This window comes from Heterodontus francisci, unplaced genomic scaffold (assembly GCF_036365525.1).
Source record: "Heterodontus francisci isolate sHetFra1 unplaced genomic scaffold, sHetFra1.hap1 HAP1_SCAFFOLD_140, whole genome shotgun sequence".
Lineage (NCBI taxonomy): Eukaryota > Metazoa > Chordata > Chondrichthyes > Heterodontiformes > Heterodontidae > Heterodontus > Heterodontus francisci.
In genome coordinates, this window is record NW_027141745.1 from 484,348 (window position 1) to 497,905 (window position 13,558).

The window sequence follows — 13,558 nt, forward strand, 5'->3', positions numbered from 1 at the left end:
TTGAGTTGTTGAATCAGTTTTAGGTGTTGCCTTAGTTTGAGGTGTTGCATTAGTTTGAGGGTTCCATTAGTTTCAGGGTTCCATTAGTTTGACGGTTGCCTTAGTTTGAAATGTTGCCATAGTTTGAGGTGTTGCCTTAGTTAGAGGTGTTGCCTTAGTTTGATGTGTTGCATTATTTTGATGTGTTGCCTTAGTTTGAGGTGTTGCCTTAGTTTGAGGTGTTGCATTAGTTTGAGGTGTTGCATTAGTTTGAGGTGTTGCATTAGTTTGAGGTGTTGCCTTCGTTTGAGGTGTTGCCTTAGTTTGAGGTGTTGCCTTTGTTTGAGGTGTAGCCTTCGTTTGAGGTTTTGCCTTAGTTTGAGGATTTGCCTTAATTTTGAGGATTTGCCTTAGTTTGAGTTTTTGCATTAGTTTGAGGTGTTGCCTTTGTTTGAGGTGCTGCCTTTGTTTGAGATGCTGCCTCTGTTTGAGGTGCTGTCTTTGTTTGAGGTGTTGCCTTTATTTGAGGTGTTGCCTTAGTTTGAGGTGTTGCCTTAGTTTGAGGTGTTGCCTTAGTTTGAGGGTTTCCTTAGATTAAAGTGTTGCCTTATTTTGATGTGTTGCCTCAGTTTGATGTGTTGCCTTAGTTTGATGTGTTGCCTTAGTTTGAGGAGCTACCTTAGTTTGAGGAGCTGCCTTAGTTTGAGGGGCTGCCTTAGTTTGAGGGGCTGCCTTAGTTTTAGGGGCTGCCTTAGTTTGAGGGGCGGCCTTCGTTTGAGGTGCTGCCTGAGTTTGAGGTGTTGCCTTTGATTGACGGTTTCCTTAGTTTGAGGTGTTGCATTAGTTTGAGGAGTTGCATTAGTTTGAGGAGTTGCATTAGTTTGAGGAGTTGCATTAGTTTGAGGAGTTGCTTTAGTTTGAGGAGTTGCTTTAGTTTGAGGAGTTGCTTTAGTTTGAGCAGTTGCTTTAGTTTGAGGAGATGCTTTCGTTTGAGGTGTTGCTTTAGTTTGAGGTGTTGCTTTAGTCTGAGGTGTTGCATTAGTTTGAGGTGTTGCATTAGTTTGAGGTGTTGCCTTAGTTAGTTTGAGGGTTGCCTTAGTTTGAGGGTTGCTTAGTTTGAGGGTTGCCTTAATTTGAGGCTTCCCTTCATTTGTGGTGGTGCCTTATTTTGAGGGTTTACATAATTTGAGGTGTTGCCTTAGTTTTCGTGGGCTGTCTTAGTTTGAGGTGTTGCCTTAGTTTGAGGTGTTGCCTTAGTTTGAGGTGTTGCCTTAGTTTGAGGTGTTGCCTTAGTTTGAGGTGTTGCCTCAGTTTGAGCTGTTGCCTTAGATTGAGGTGTTGCCTTATTTTGAGGTGTTGCCTTAGTTTGAGGTGTTGCCTTGGTTTGAGGTGTTGACTGAGATTGAGTTTTTGCCTATGATTGAGGGTTGCCTTAGTTTGAGGTGTTGCCTTAGTTTGAGGTGTTGCCTTAGTTTGAGGTGTTGCCTTTGATTGAGGGTTGCCTTAGTTTGAGATGTTGCCTTAGTTTGAGGTGTTGCCTTAGTTTGAGCTGTTGCCTTAGTTTGAGGTGTTGCCTTAGTTTGAGGTGTTGCCTTAGTTTGAGGGTTTCATTAGTTTGAGGTTTTGCCTTAGTTTGAGGTGTTGCCTTAGTTTGAGGTGTTGCCTTAGTTTGAGGGTTGCATTAGTTTGAGGGTTGCATTAGTTTGAGGGTTGCATTAGTTTGAGTGTTGCATTAGTTTGAGGGTTGCATTAGTTTGAGTGTTGCATTAGTTTGAGGGTAGCCTCAGTTTGAGGGCGGCCTTAGTTTGAGTTGTTGCCTTAGTTTGAGGTGTTGCCTTAGTTTGAGGTGTTGCCTTAGTTTGAGGTGTTGCCTTAGTTTGAGGTGTTGCCTTAGTTTGAGGGTTTGCCTTAGTTTGAGGGTTTCATTAGTTTGAGGTTTTGCCTTAGTTTGATGTGTTGCCTTAGTTTGAGGTGTTGCCTTAGTTTGAGGTGTTGCCTTAGTTTGAGGGTTTCATTAGTTTGAGGTTTTGCCTTAGTTTGAGGTGTTGCCTTAGTTTGAGGTGTTGCCTTAGTTTGAGGGTTGCATTAGTTTGAGGGTTGCATTAGTTTGAGGGTTGCATTAGTTTGAGGGTTGCATTAGTTTGAGTGTTGCATTAGTTTGAGGGTTGCATTAGTTTGAGTGTTGCATTAGTTTGAGGGTTGTATTCGTTTGAGGTGTTGCCTTAGTTTGAGGGTTTGCCTTAGTTTGAGGGTTTGCCTTAGTTTGAGGTTTTGCCTTAGTTTGAGGGGTTGCCTCAGTTTGAGGCGTTGCATCAGTTTGAGGCGTTGCATCAGTTTGAGGGGCTGCCTTAGTTTGAGGGGCTGCCTGAGTTTGAGGGGCTGCCTGAGTTTGAGGGGCTGCCTAAGTTTGAGGGAGTGCATCAGTTTGAGGGAGTGCATCAGTTTGAGGGAATGCATCAGTTTGAGGGGCTGCCTTAGTTTGAGGGGCTGATTAATTTGAGGGTTGCCCGAGTATGAGGGTTGCCCGAGTATGAGGGACTGCCTTAGGTTGAGGGGTTGCCTTAGTTTGAGGGGTTGCCTTATTTTGAGGGGTTGCCTTAGTTTGAGGGTAGCCTCAGTTTGAGGGCGGCCTTAGTTTGAGTTGTTGCCTTAGTTTGAGGTGTTGCATTAGTTTGAGTTGTTGAATCAGTTTGAGGTGTTGCATAAGTTTGAGGTGTTGACTTCGTTTGAGGTGTTGCCTTAGTTTGAGGTGTTGCCTTAGTTTGAGGTGTTGCATTAGTTTGAGGGTTCCATTAGTTTCAGGGTTCCATTAGTTTGACGGTTGCCTTAGTTTGAAATGTTGCCATAGTTTGAGGTGTTGCCTTAGTTAGAGGTGTTGCCTTAGTTTGATGTGTGGCATTATTTTGATGTGTTGCCTTAGTTTGAGGTGTTGCATTAGTTTGAGGTGTTGCATTAGTTTGAGGTGTTGCATTAGTTTGAGGTGTTGCCTTAGTTTGAGGTGTTGCCTTAGTTTGAGGTGTTGCCTTTGTTTGAGGTGTAGCCTTAGTTTGAGGTTTTGCCTTAGTTTGAGGATTTGCCTTAATTTTGAGGATTTGCCTTAGTTTGAGGTTTTGCATTAGTTTTAGGGTTGCCTTTGTTTGAGGTGCTGCCTTTGTTTGAGATGCTGCCTCTGTTTGAGGTGCTGTCTTTGTTTGAGGTGTTGCCTTGATTTGAGGTGTTGCCTTAGTTTGAGGTGTTGCCTTAGTTTGAGGTGTTGCCTTAGTTTGAGGGTTGTCTTAGATTGAAGTGTTGCCTTATTTTGATGTGTTGCCTCAGTTTGATGTGTTGCCTTAGTTTGATGTGTTGCCTTAGTTTGAGGAGCTGCCTTAGTTTGAGGAGCTGCCTTAGTTTGAGGAGCTGCCTTAGTTTGAGGAGCTGCCTTAGTTTGAGGGGCTGCCTTAGTTTGAGGGGCTGCCTTAGTTTGAGGGTTGCCTTTGTTTGAGGTGCTGCCTTTGTTTGAGATGCTGCCTCTGTTTGAGGTGCTGTCTTTTTTTGTGGTGTTGCCTTTATTTGAGGTGTTGCCTTAGTTTGAGGGTTGCCTTAGATTGAAGTGTTGCCTTATTTTGATGTGATGCCTCAGTTTGATGTGTTGCCTTAGTTTGATGTGTTACCTTAGTTTGAGGAGCTGCCTTAGTTTGAGGAGCTGCCTTAGTTTGAGGGGCTGCCTTAGTTTGAGGGGCTGCCTTAGTTTGAGGGGCTGCCTTAGTTTGAGGGGCTGCCTTAGTTTGAGGGGCGGCCTTCGTTTGAGGTGCTGCCTGAGTTTGAGGTGTTGCCTTTGATTGACGGTTTCCTTAGTTTGAGGTGTTGCATTAGTTTGAGGAGTTGCATTAGTTTGAGGAGTTGCATTAGTTTGAGGAGTTGCTTTAGTTTGAGGAGTTGCTTTAGTTTGAGGAGTTGCTTTAGTTTGAGCATTTGCTTTAGTTGGAGGAGATGCTTTCGTTTGAGGTGTTGCTTTAGTTTGAGGTGTTGCTTTAGTCTGAGGTGTTGCATTAGTTTGAGCTGTTGCATTAGTTTGAGGGTTGCCTTAGTTTGAGGGTTCCCTTCATTTCTGGTGGTGCCTTATTTTGAGGGTTTACATAATTTGAGGTGTTGCCTAAGTTTTCGTGGGCTGTCTTAGTTTGAGGTGTTGCCTTAGTTTGAGGTGTTGCCTTAGTTTGAGGTGTTGCCTCAGTTTGAGCTGTTGCCTTAGATTGAGGTGTTGCCTTAGTTTGAGGTGTTGCCTTAGTTTGAGGTGTTGCCTTGGTTTGCGTTGTTGCCTTAGATTGAGTTGTTGCCTTTGATTGAGGGTTGCCTTAGTTTGAGATGTTGCCTTAGTTTGAGGTGTTGCCTTAGTTTGAGCTGTTGCCTTAGTTTGAGCTGTTGCCTTAGTTTGAGGTGTTGCCTTAGTTTGAGGTGTTGCCTTAGTTTGATGGTTTCATTAGTTTGATGTTTAGCCTTAGTTTGAGGTGTTGCCTTAGTTTGAGGTGTTGCCTTAGTTTGAGGTGTTGCCTTAGTTTGAGGGTTGCATTAGTTTGAGGGTTGCATTAGTTTGAGGGTTGCATTAGTTTGAGTGTTGCATTAGTTTGAGGGTTGTATTCGTTTGACGGTTGCCTTAGTTTGAGGTGTTGCCTTAGTTTGAGGGTTTCATTAGTTTGAGGTTTAGCCTTAGTTTGAGGTGTAGCCTTAGTTTGAGGAATTTCTTAATTTGAGGTCTTGCCTTATTTTAAGTGGGCTGTCTCTGTTTGAGGTGTTGCCTTAGTTTGAGGTCTTGCCTCAGTTTGAGGTGTTGCATTAGTTTGAGGTGTTGCCTTAGTTTGAGGGTTTTCTTAATTTGAGGTGTTGCCTATTTTTAAGTGGGCTGCCTTATTTTGAGGTGTTGCCTTAGTTTGAGGTGTTGCCTTAGTTTGAGGTGTTGCATTAGTTTGATGTGATGCCTTAGTTTGGGATGTTTCCTTAGTTTGAGGTGTTGCCTTAGTTTGAGGTGTTGCCTTCGTTTTAGTTGTTGCATTTGTTTGAGGGTTTCATTAGTTTGAGGTGTAGCCTTAGTTTGAGGTGTAGCCTTAGTTTGAGGTGTAGCCTTAGTTTGAGGTGTTGCCTTAGTTTGAGGTGTTGCATTAGTTTGAGGGGCTACCTTATTTTGAGGGGCTATCTTAGTTTGAGGGGCTATCTTAGTTTGAGGGGCTGCCTTAGTTTGAGGGGCTGCTTTAGTTTGATGAACTGCGTTATTTTGAGATGTTGCCTTATTTTGAGGGGTTGTCTTAGTTCGAGGGTTTACTTCGTTTTAGATGTTGCAATAGTTTGAGGTGTTGCCTTAGTTTGAGGGTCTGCCTTCGTTTTAGGTGTAGCTTTATTTTGAAGGTTGCCTTTGTCTGAGGCACTGCATTAGTTTGAGGGGTTGCCTTAGATGGAGGGTCTGCCTTAATTTGAGGTGTTGCCTTAGTTTGAGGGGTTTCTCAGTTTGAGGTGTTGCCTAAGTTTGAGGTGTTGCCTCAGTTTGAGGTGTTGCCTTAGTTTGAGGTGTTGCCTTAGTTTGAGGTGTTGCCTTAGTTTGTGGGCTGCCTTCGTGTGAGGGGCTGCCTGAGTGTGAGGGGCTGCCTGAGTGTGAGGGGCTTCCTGAGTGTGAGGGGCTTCCTGAGTGTGAGGGGCTGCCTGAGTGTGAGGGGCTGCCTGAGTGTGAGGGGCTGCCTGAGTTTGCGGGGCTGCCTTAGTTTGAGGGGCAGCCTTAGTTTGAGGGGCAGCCTTAGTTTGAGGGGCAGCCTTAGTTTGAGGGGCAGCCTTAGTTTGTGCGGCTGCCTCAGTTGGAGGGGTTGACTTCGTTTGAGGTGTTGCCTTAGTTTGAGGTGTTGCCTTTGTTTGAGGTGTAGCCTTAGTTTGAGGTTTTGCCTTAGTTTGAGGATTTGCCTTAATTTTGAGGAGTTGCCTTAGTTTGAGGTTTTGAATTAGTTTTAGGGTTGCCTTTGTTTGAGGTGCTGCCTTTGTTTGAGATGCTGCCTCTGTTTGAGGTGCTGTCATTGTTTGAGGTGTTGCCTTGATTTGAGGTGTTGCCTTTGTTTGAGGTGTTGCCTTAGTTTGAGGTGTTGCCTTAGTTTGAGGGTTGTCTTAGATTGAAGTGTTGCCTTATTTTGATGTGTTGCCTCAGTTTGATGTGTTGCCTTAGTTTGATGTGTTGCCTTAGTTTGAGGAGCTGCCTTAGTTTGAGGAGCTGCCTTAGTTTGAGGGGCTGCCTTAGTTTGAGGGGCTGCCTTAGTTTGAGGGTTGCCTTTGTTTGAGGTGCTGCCTTTGTTTGAGATGCTGCCTCTGTTTGAGGTGCTGTCTTTTTTTGAGGTGTTGCCTTTATTTGAGGTGTTGCCTCAGTTTGATGTGTTGCCTTAGTTTGATGTGTTGCCTTAGTTTGAGGAGCTGCCTTAGTTTGAGGAGCTGCCTTAGTTTGAGGAGCTGCCTTAGTTTGAGGGGCTGCCTTAGTTTGAGGGGCTGCCTTAGTTTGAGGGGCGGCCTTCGTTTGAGGTGCTGCCTGAGTTTGAGGTGTTGCCTTTGATTCACGGTTTCCTTAGTTTGAGGTGTTGCATTAGTTTGAGGAGTTGCATTAGTTTGAGGAGTTGCTTTAGTTTGAGCAGTTGCTTTAGTTTGAGCAGTTGCTTTAGTTTGAGGAGATGCTTTCGTTTGAGGTGTTGCTTTAGTTTGAGGTGTTGCTTTAGTCTGAGGTGTTGCATTAGTTTGAGGTGTTGCATTAGTTTGAGGGTTGCCTTAGTTTGAGGGTTCCCTTCATTTCTGGTGGTGCCTTATTTTGAGGGTTTACATAATTTGAGGTGTTGCCTTAGTTTTCGTGGGCTGTCTTAGTTTGAGGTGTTGCCTTAGTTTGAGGTGTTGCCTTAGTTTGAGGTGTTGCCTCAGTTTGAGCTGTTGTCTTAGATTGAGGTGTTGCCTTAGTTTGAGGTGTTGCCTTAGTTTGAGGTGTTGCCTTGGTTTGCGTTGTTGCCTTAGATTGAATTGTTGCCTTTGATTGAGGGTTGCCTTAGTTTGAGATGTTGCCTTAGTTTGAGGTGTTGCCTTAGTTTGAGGTGTTGCCTTAGTTTGAGGGTTTCATTAGTTTGATGTTTAGCCATAGTTTGAGGTGTTGCCTTAGTTTGAGGTGTTGCCTTAGTTTGAGGGTTGCATTAGTTTGAGGGTTGCATTAGTTTGAGGGTTGCATTAGTTTGAGTGTTGCATTAGTTTGAGGGTTGTATTCGTTTGACGGTTGCCTTAGTTTGAGGTGTTGCCTTAGTTTGAGGGTTTCATTAGTTTGAGGTTTAGCCTTAGTTTGAGGTGTAGCCTTAGTTTGAGGATTTTCTTAATTTGAGGTCTTGCCTTATTTTAAGTGGGCTGTCTCTGTTTGAGGTGTTGCCTTAGTTTGAGGTCTTGCCTCAGTTTGAGGTGTTGCATTAGTTTGAGGTGTTGCCTTAGTTTGAGGGTTTTCTTAATATGAGGTGTTGCCTATTTTTAAGTGGGCTGCCTTATTTTGAGGTGTTGCCTTAGTTTGAGGTGTTGCCTTAGTTTGAGGTGTTGCCTTAGTTTGAGGGTTGCATTAGTTTGAGGGTTGCATTAGTTTGAGTGTTGCATTAGTTTGAGGGTTGTATTCGTTTGACGGTTGCCTTAGTTTGAGGTGTTGCCTTAGTTTGAGGGTTTGCCTTCGTTTGAGGTTTTGCCTTAGTTTGAGGGGTTGCCTCAGTTTGAGGCGTTGCATCAGTTTGAGGCGTTGCATCAGTTTGAGGGGCTGCCTGAGTTTGAGGGGCTGCCTAAGTTTGAGGGAGTGCATCAGTTTGAGGGAGTGCATCAGTTTGAGGGAATGCATCAGTTTGAGGGGCTGCCTTAGTTTGAGGGGCTGCCTTAGTTTGAGGGTTGCCCGAGTATGAGGGTTGCCCGAATATGAGGGACTGCCTTAGGTTGTGGGGTTGCCTTAGTTTGAGGGGTTGCCTTATTTTGAGGGGTTGCCTTAGTTTGAGGTTAGCCTCAGTTTGAGGGCGGCCTTAGTTTGAGTTGTTGCCTTATTTTGAGGGGTTGCCTTAGTTTGAGGTGTTGCCTTAGTTTGAGGGTTCCATTAGTTTCAGGGTTCCATTAGTTTGACGGTTGCCTTAGTTTGAAATGTTGCCATAGTTTGAGGTGTTGCCTTAGTTAGAGGTGTTGCCTTAGTTTGATGTGTGGCATTATTTTGATGTGTTGCCTTAGTTTGAGGTGTTGCATTAGTTTGAGGTGTTGCATTAGTTTGAGGTGTTGCATTAGTTTGAGGTGTTGCCTTAGTTTGAGGAGTTGCCTTAGTTTGAGGTGTTGCCTTTGTTCGAGGTGTAGCCTTAGTTTGAGGTTTTGCCTTAGTTTGAGGATTTGCCTTAATTTTGAGGATTTGCCTTAGTTTGAGGTTTTGCATTAGTTTTAGGGTTGCCTTTGTTTGAGGTGCTGCCTTTGTTTGAGATGCTGCCTCTGTTTGAGGTGCTGTCTTTGTTTGAGGTGTTGCCTTGATTTGAGCTGTTGCCTTAGTTTGAGGGTTGTCTTAGATTGAAGTGTTGCCTTATTTTGATGTGTGCCTCAGTTTGATGTGTTGCCTTAGTTTGATGTGTTGCCTTAGTTTGAGGAGCTGCCTTAGTTTGAGGAGCTGCCTTAGTTTGAGGGGCTGCCTTAGTTTGAGGGGCTGCCTTAGTTTGAGGGTTGCCTTTGTTTGAGGTGCTGCCTTTGTTTGAGATGCTGCCTCTGTTTGAGGTGCTTTCTTTTTTTGAGGTGTTGCCTTTATTTGAGGTGTTGCCTTAGTTTGAGGGTTGCCTTAGATTGAAGTATTGCCTTATTTTGATGTGTTGCCTCAGTTTGATGTGTTGCCTTAGTTTGATGTGTTGCCTTAGTTTGAGGAGCTGCCTTAGTTTGAGGAGCTGCCTTAGTTTGAGGGGCTGCCTTAGTTTGAGGGTCTGCCTTAGTTTGAGGGGCTGCCTTAGTTTGAGGGGCGGCCTTCGTTTGAGGTGCTGCCTGAGTTTGAGGTGTTGCCTTTGATTGACGGTTTCCTTAGTTTGAGGTGTTGCATTAGTTTGAGGAGTTGCATTAGTTTGAGGAGTTGCTTTAGTTTGAGGAGTTGCTTTAGTTTGAGCAGTTGCATTAGTTTGAGGAGTTGCTTTAGTTTGAGGGTTGCCTTAGTTTGAGGGTTCCCTTCATTTCTGGTGGTGCCTTATTTTGAGGGTTTACATAATTTGAGGTGTTGCCTTAGTTTTCGTGGGCTGTCTTAGTTTGAGGTGTTGCCTTAGTTTGAGGTGTTGCCTTAGTTTGAGGTGTTGCCTTAGTTTGCGGTGTTGCCTCAGTTTGAGCTGTTGCCTTAGATTGAGGTGTTGCCTTAGTTTGAGGTGTTGCCTTAGTTTGAGGTGTTGCCTTAGTTTGAGGTGTTGCCTTGGTTTGCGTTGTTGCCTTAGATTGAGTTGTTGCCTTTGATTGAGGGTTGCCTTAGTTTGAGATGTTGCCTTAGTTTGAGGTGTTGCCTTAGTTTGAGCTGTTGCCTTAGTTTGAGGTGTTGCTTTAGTTTGAGGTGTTGCCTTAGTTTGAGGGTTTCATTAGTTTGATGTTTAGCCTTAGTTTGAGGTGTTGCCTTAGTTTGAGGTGTTGCCTTAGTTTGAGGGTTGCATTAGTTTGAGGGTTGCATTAGTTTGAGGGTTGCATTAGTTTGAGTGTTGCATTAGTTTGAGGGTTGTATTCGTTTGACGGTTGCCTTAGTTTGAGGTGTTGCCTTAGTTTGAGGGTTTCATTAGTTTGAGGTTTAGCCTTAGTTTGAGGTGGAGCCTTATTTTGAGGATTTTCTTAATTTGAGGTCTTGCCTTATTTTAAGTGGGCTGTCTCTGTTTGAGGTGTTGCCTTAGTTTGAGGTCTTGCCTCAGTTTGAGGTGTTGCATTAGTTTGAGGTGTTGCCTTAGTTTGAGGGTTTTCTTAATTTGAGGTGTTGCCTATTTTTAAGTGGGCTGCCTTATTTTGAGGTGTTGCCTTATTTTGAGCTGTTGCCTTAGATTGAGGTGTTGCCTTAGTTTGAGGTGTTGCCTTAGTTTGAGGTGTTGCCTTGGTTTGCGTTGTTGCTTTGGTTTGCGTTGTTGCCTTAGATTGAGTTGTTGCCTTTGATTGAGGGTTGCCTTAGTTTGAGATGTTGCCTTAGTTTGAGGTGTTGCCTTAGTTTGAGGTGTTGCCTTAGTTTGAGGTGTTGCCTTAGTTTGAGGTGTTGCCTTAGTTTGAGGGTTTCATTAGTTTGATGTTTAGCCTTAGTTTGAGATGTTGCCTTAGTTTGAGGTGTTGCCTTAGTTTGAGCTGTTGCCTTAGTTTGAGCTGTTGCCTTAGTTTGAGGTGTTGCCTTAGTTTGAGGTGTTGCCTTAGTTTGAGGGTTTCATTAGTTTGATGTTTAGCCTTAGTTTGAGGTGTTGCCTTAGTTTGAGGTGTTGCCTTAGTTTGAGGGTTGCATTAGTTTGAGGGTTGCATTAGTTTGAGGGTTGCATTAGTTTGAGTGTTGCATTAGTTTGAGGGTTGTATTCGTTTGACGGTTGCCTTAGTTTGAGGTGTTGCCTTAGTTTGAGGGTTTCATTAGTTTGAGGTTTAGCCTTAGTTTGAGGTGTAGCCTTAGTTTGAGGATTTTCTTAATTTGAGGTCTTGCCTTATTTTAAGTGGGCTGTCTCTGTTTGAGGTGTTGCCTTAGTTTGAGGTCTTGCCTCAGTTTGAGGTGTTGCATTAGTTTGAGGTGTTGCCTTAGTTTGAGGGTTTTCTTAATTTGAGGTGTTGCCTATTTTTAAGTGGGCTGCCTTATTTTGAGGTGTTGCCTTAGTTTGAGGTGTTGCCTAAGTTTGAGGTGTTGCCTCAGTTTGAGGTGTTGCCTTAGTTTGAGGTGTTGCCTTAGTTTGAGGTGTTGCCTTAGTTTGTGGGCTGCCTTAGTGTGAGGGGCTGCCTTCGTGTGAGGGGCTGCCTGAGTGTGAGGGGCTGCCTGAGTGTGAGGGGCTGCCTGAGTGTGAGGGGCTTCCTGAGTGTGAGGGGCTTCCTGAGTGTGAGGAGCTGCCTGAGTGTGAGGGTCTGCCTGAGTTTGCGGGGCTGCCTTAGTTTGCGGGGCTGCCTTATTTTGCGGGGCTGCCTTAGTTTGTGGGGCTGCCTTAGTTTGAGGGGCAGCCTTAGTTTGAGGGGCAGCCTTAGTTTGAGGGGCAGCCTTAGTTTGTGCGGCTGCCTCAGTTGGAGGGGTTGCCTTCGTTTGAGGGGTTGCCTTCGTTTGAGGGGTTGCCTTAGTTTGAAGTGATGCCTTTATATGAGGGGCTGCCTTAGTATGAGGGGCTGCCTTAGTATGAGGGGCAGCCTTAGTTTGTGGTGCTGTATTAATTTAAGGGCCTGCTTGAGTTTCAGGGCCTGCTTTAGTTTCAGGGCCTGCTTGAGTTTCAGGGCCTGCTTGAGTGTCAGGGGCTGCCTTAGTGAAAGGGGCTGCCTTAGTGAGAGGGGCTGTCTTAGTGAGAGGGGCTGCCTTAGTTTGAGGCGCTGCCTTCGTTAGAAGCGCTGCATTAGTTTGAGAATTGCCTTAGTTTGAGGGCCTGCCTTAGTTTGAGGGGCTGCTTTAGTTTGAGGGTTGCCTCACTTTGAGGGTTGCCTCACTTTGAGCGGCTGCCTTATTTTCAGGGTTGCCCCAGTTTGAGGGCCTGCCTTAGTTTGAGGTCTGCCTTAGTTTGAGGTCTGCCTTAGTTTGAGGTCTGCCTTAGTTTGAGGGTTGCCCAGTTTGAGGGGCTGCCTTTGTTTGAGCGGCTGCCTTAGTTTGAGGGGCTGCCTTCGTTTGAGGTGTTGCCTTAGTTTGTTGGTTTGCCTTAGTTTGAGGGGCTGCCTTCGTAGAGGGGTTGCCTTGGTTTGAGGGGTTGCCTTAGTTTGACGTAATGGCTTAGTTTGTGGGGAAGCCTTCGTTTGAGGGGCTGAATTAGTTTGAGGGGTTGCCTTAGTTTGAGGGGATGCCTTAGTTTGTGGGGCAGCCTCAGTTTGAGGGGCTGCATTAGTATGAGGGGCTGCATTAGTATGAGGGGCTGCATTAGTAGGAGGGGCTGACTTACTTTGAGGGGCTGTCTTTCTTTGAGGGGCTGTCTTACTTTGAGGGGATGTCTTACTTTGAGGGGCTGTCTTAGTTTGAGGGGCTGCATTAGATTGAGGGTTACTTAGATTGATGTGCTGCATTAATTTGGGGTGTTGCCTTTGTTTGAGGGGCTGCCTTAGTTTGAGGGGCTGCCTTAGTTTGAGGGGCTGCCTTAGTTTGAGCGGCTGCCTTAGTTTGAGGGGCAGCCTTAGTTTGAGGGGCAGCCTTAGTTTGAGGGGCAGCCTTAGTTTGAAATGTTGCCTTAGTTTGAGGTGTTGCCTTAGTTTGAGGTGTTGCCTTAGATTGAGGTGTTGCCTTAGATTGAGGTGTTGCCTTAGATTGAGGTGTTGCCTTCGTTTGAGGTGTTGCCTTAGTTTGAGGTGTTGCCTTAGAATGAGGTGTTGCCTTAGATTGAGGTGTTGCCTTCGTTTGAGTTGTTGCCCTAGTTTGAGGTGTTGCCTTAGAATGAGGTGTTGCCTTAGATTGAGGTGTTGCCTTCGTTTGAGTTGATGCCTTCGTTTGAGGTGTTGATTTCGTTTGAGTTGTTGCCTTCGTTTGAGGTGTTGCCTTCGTTTGAGGTGTTGCCTTCTTTTGAGGGGCTGTCTTCGTTTGAGGGGCAGCCTTCGTTTGAGGGGCTGCCTTAGTTTGAGGTGTTGCCTTAGTAGAGGGGTTGCCTTAGTTTGATGGGTTGCCTTAGTTTGATGGGTTGCCTTAGTTTGAGGGGCTGCCTTAGTTTGAGGGGTTGCCTTAGTTTGACGGAATGGCTTAGTTTTTGGGGAAGCCTTAGTTTGAGGGGCTGCATTCGTCTGAGGGGCTGCAGTCGTCTGAGGGGCTGCAGTCGACTGAGGGGCTGCAGTCGACTGAGGGGCTGCAGTCGTCTGAGGGGCAGCCTTCGTCTGAGGGGCAGCCTTCGTCTGAGGGGCAGCCTTCGTCTGAGGGGCTGCATTCGTCTGAGGAGCTGCATTAGTCTGAGGGGCTGCATTAGTCTGAGGGGCTGCATTAGTATGAGGGTCTGCATTACTTTGAGGGGCTGCATTAGTTTGAGTGTTTGTTTAGTTTGAGGGTTTGTTTAGTTTTAGGGAGGCCTTAGTTTGAGGGATGCCTTATGTTGAGGGATGCCTTAGTTTGAGTGTTGCCTTAGTTTGAATGTTGCCTTAGTTTGAGGCTTTGCATTAGTTTGAGGCGTTGCATTAGTTTGAGGCGTTGCCTTAGTTTGAGGGGCTGCATTAGTTTGAGGTGCTGCATTAGTTTGAGGGGCTGTCTTAGTTTGAGGGGCTGCATTAGATTGAGGGTTGACTTAGATTGATGTGCTACATTAGTTTGGGGTGTTGCCTTTGTTTGAGGGGCTGCCTTAGTTTCAGGGGCTGCCTTAGTTTGTGGGGCTGCCTGAGTTTGAGGTGTTGCCTTAGTTTGAGGTGTTGCCTTAGTTTGAGGTGTTGCCTGAGTTTGAGGTGTTGCCTTCGTTTGAGGGGCTGCCTTCGTTTGAGG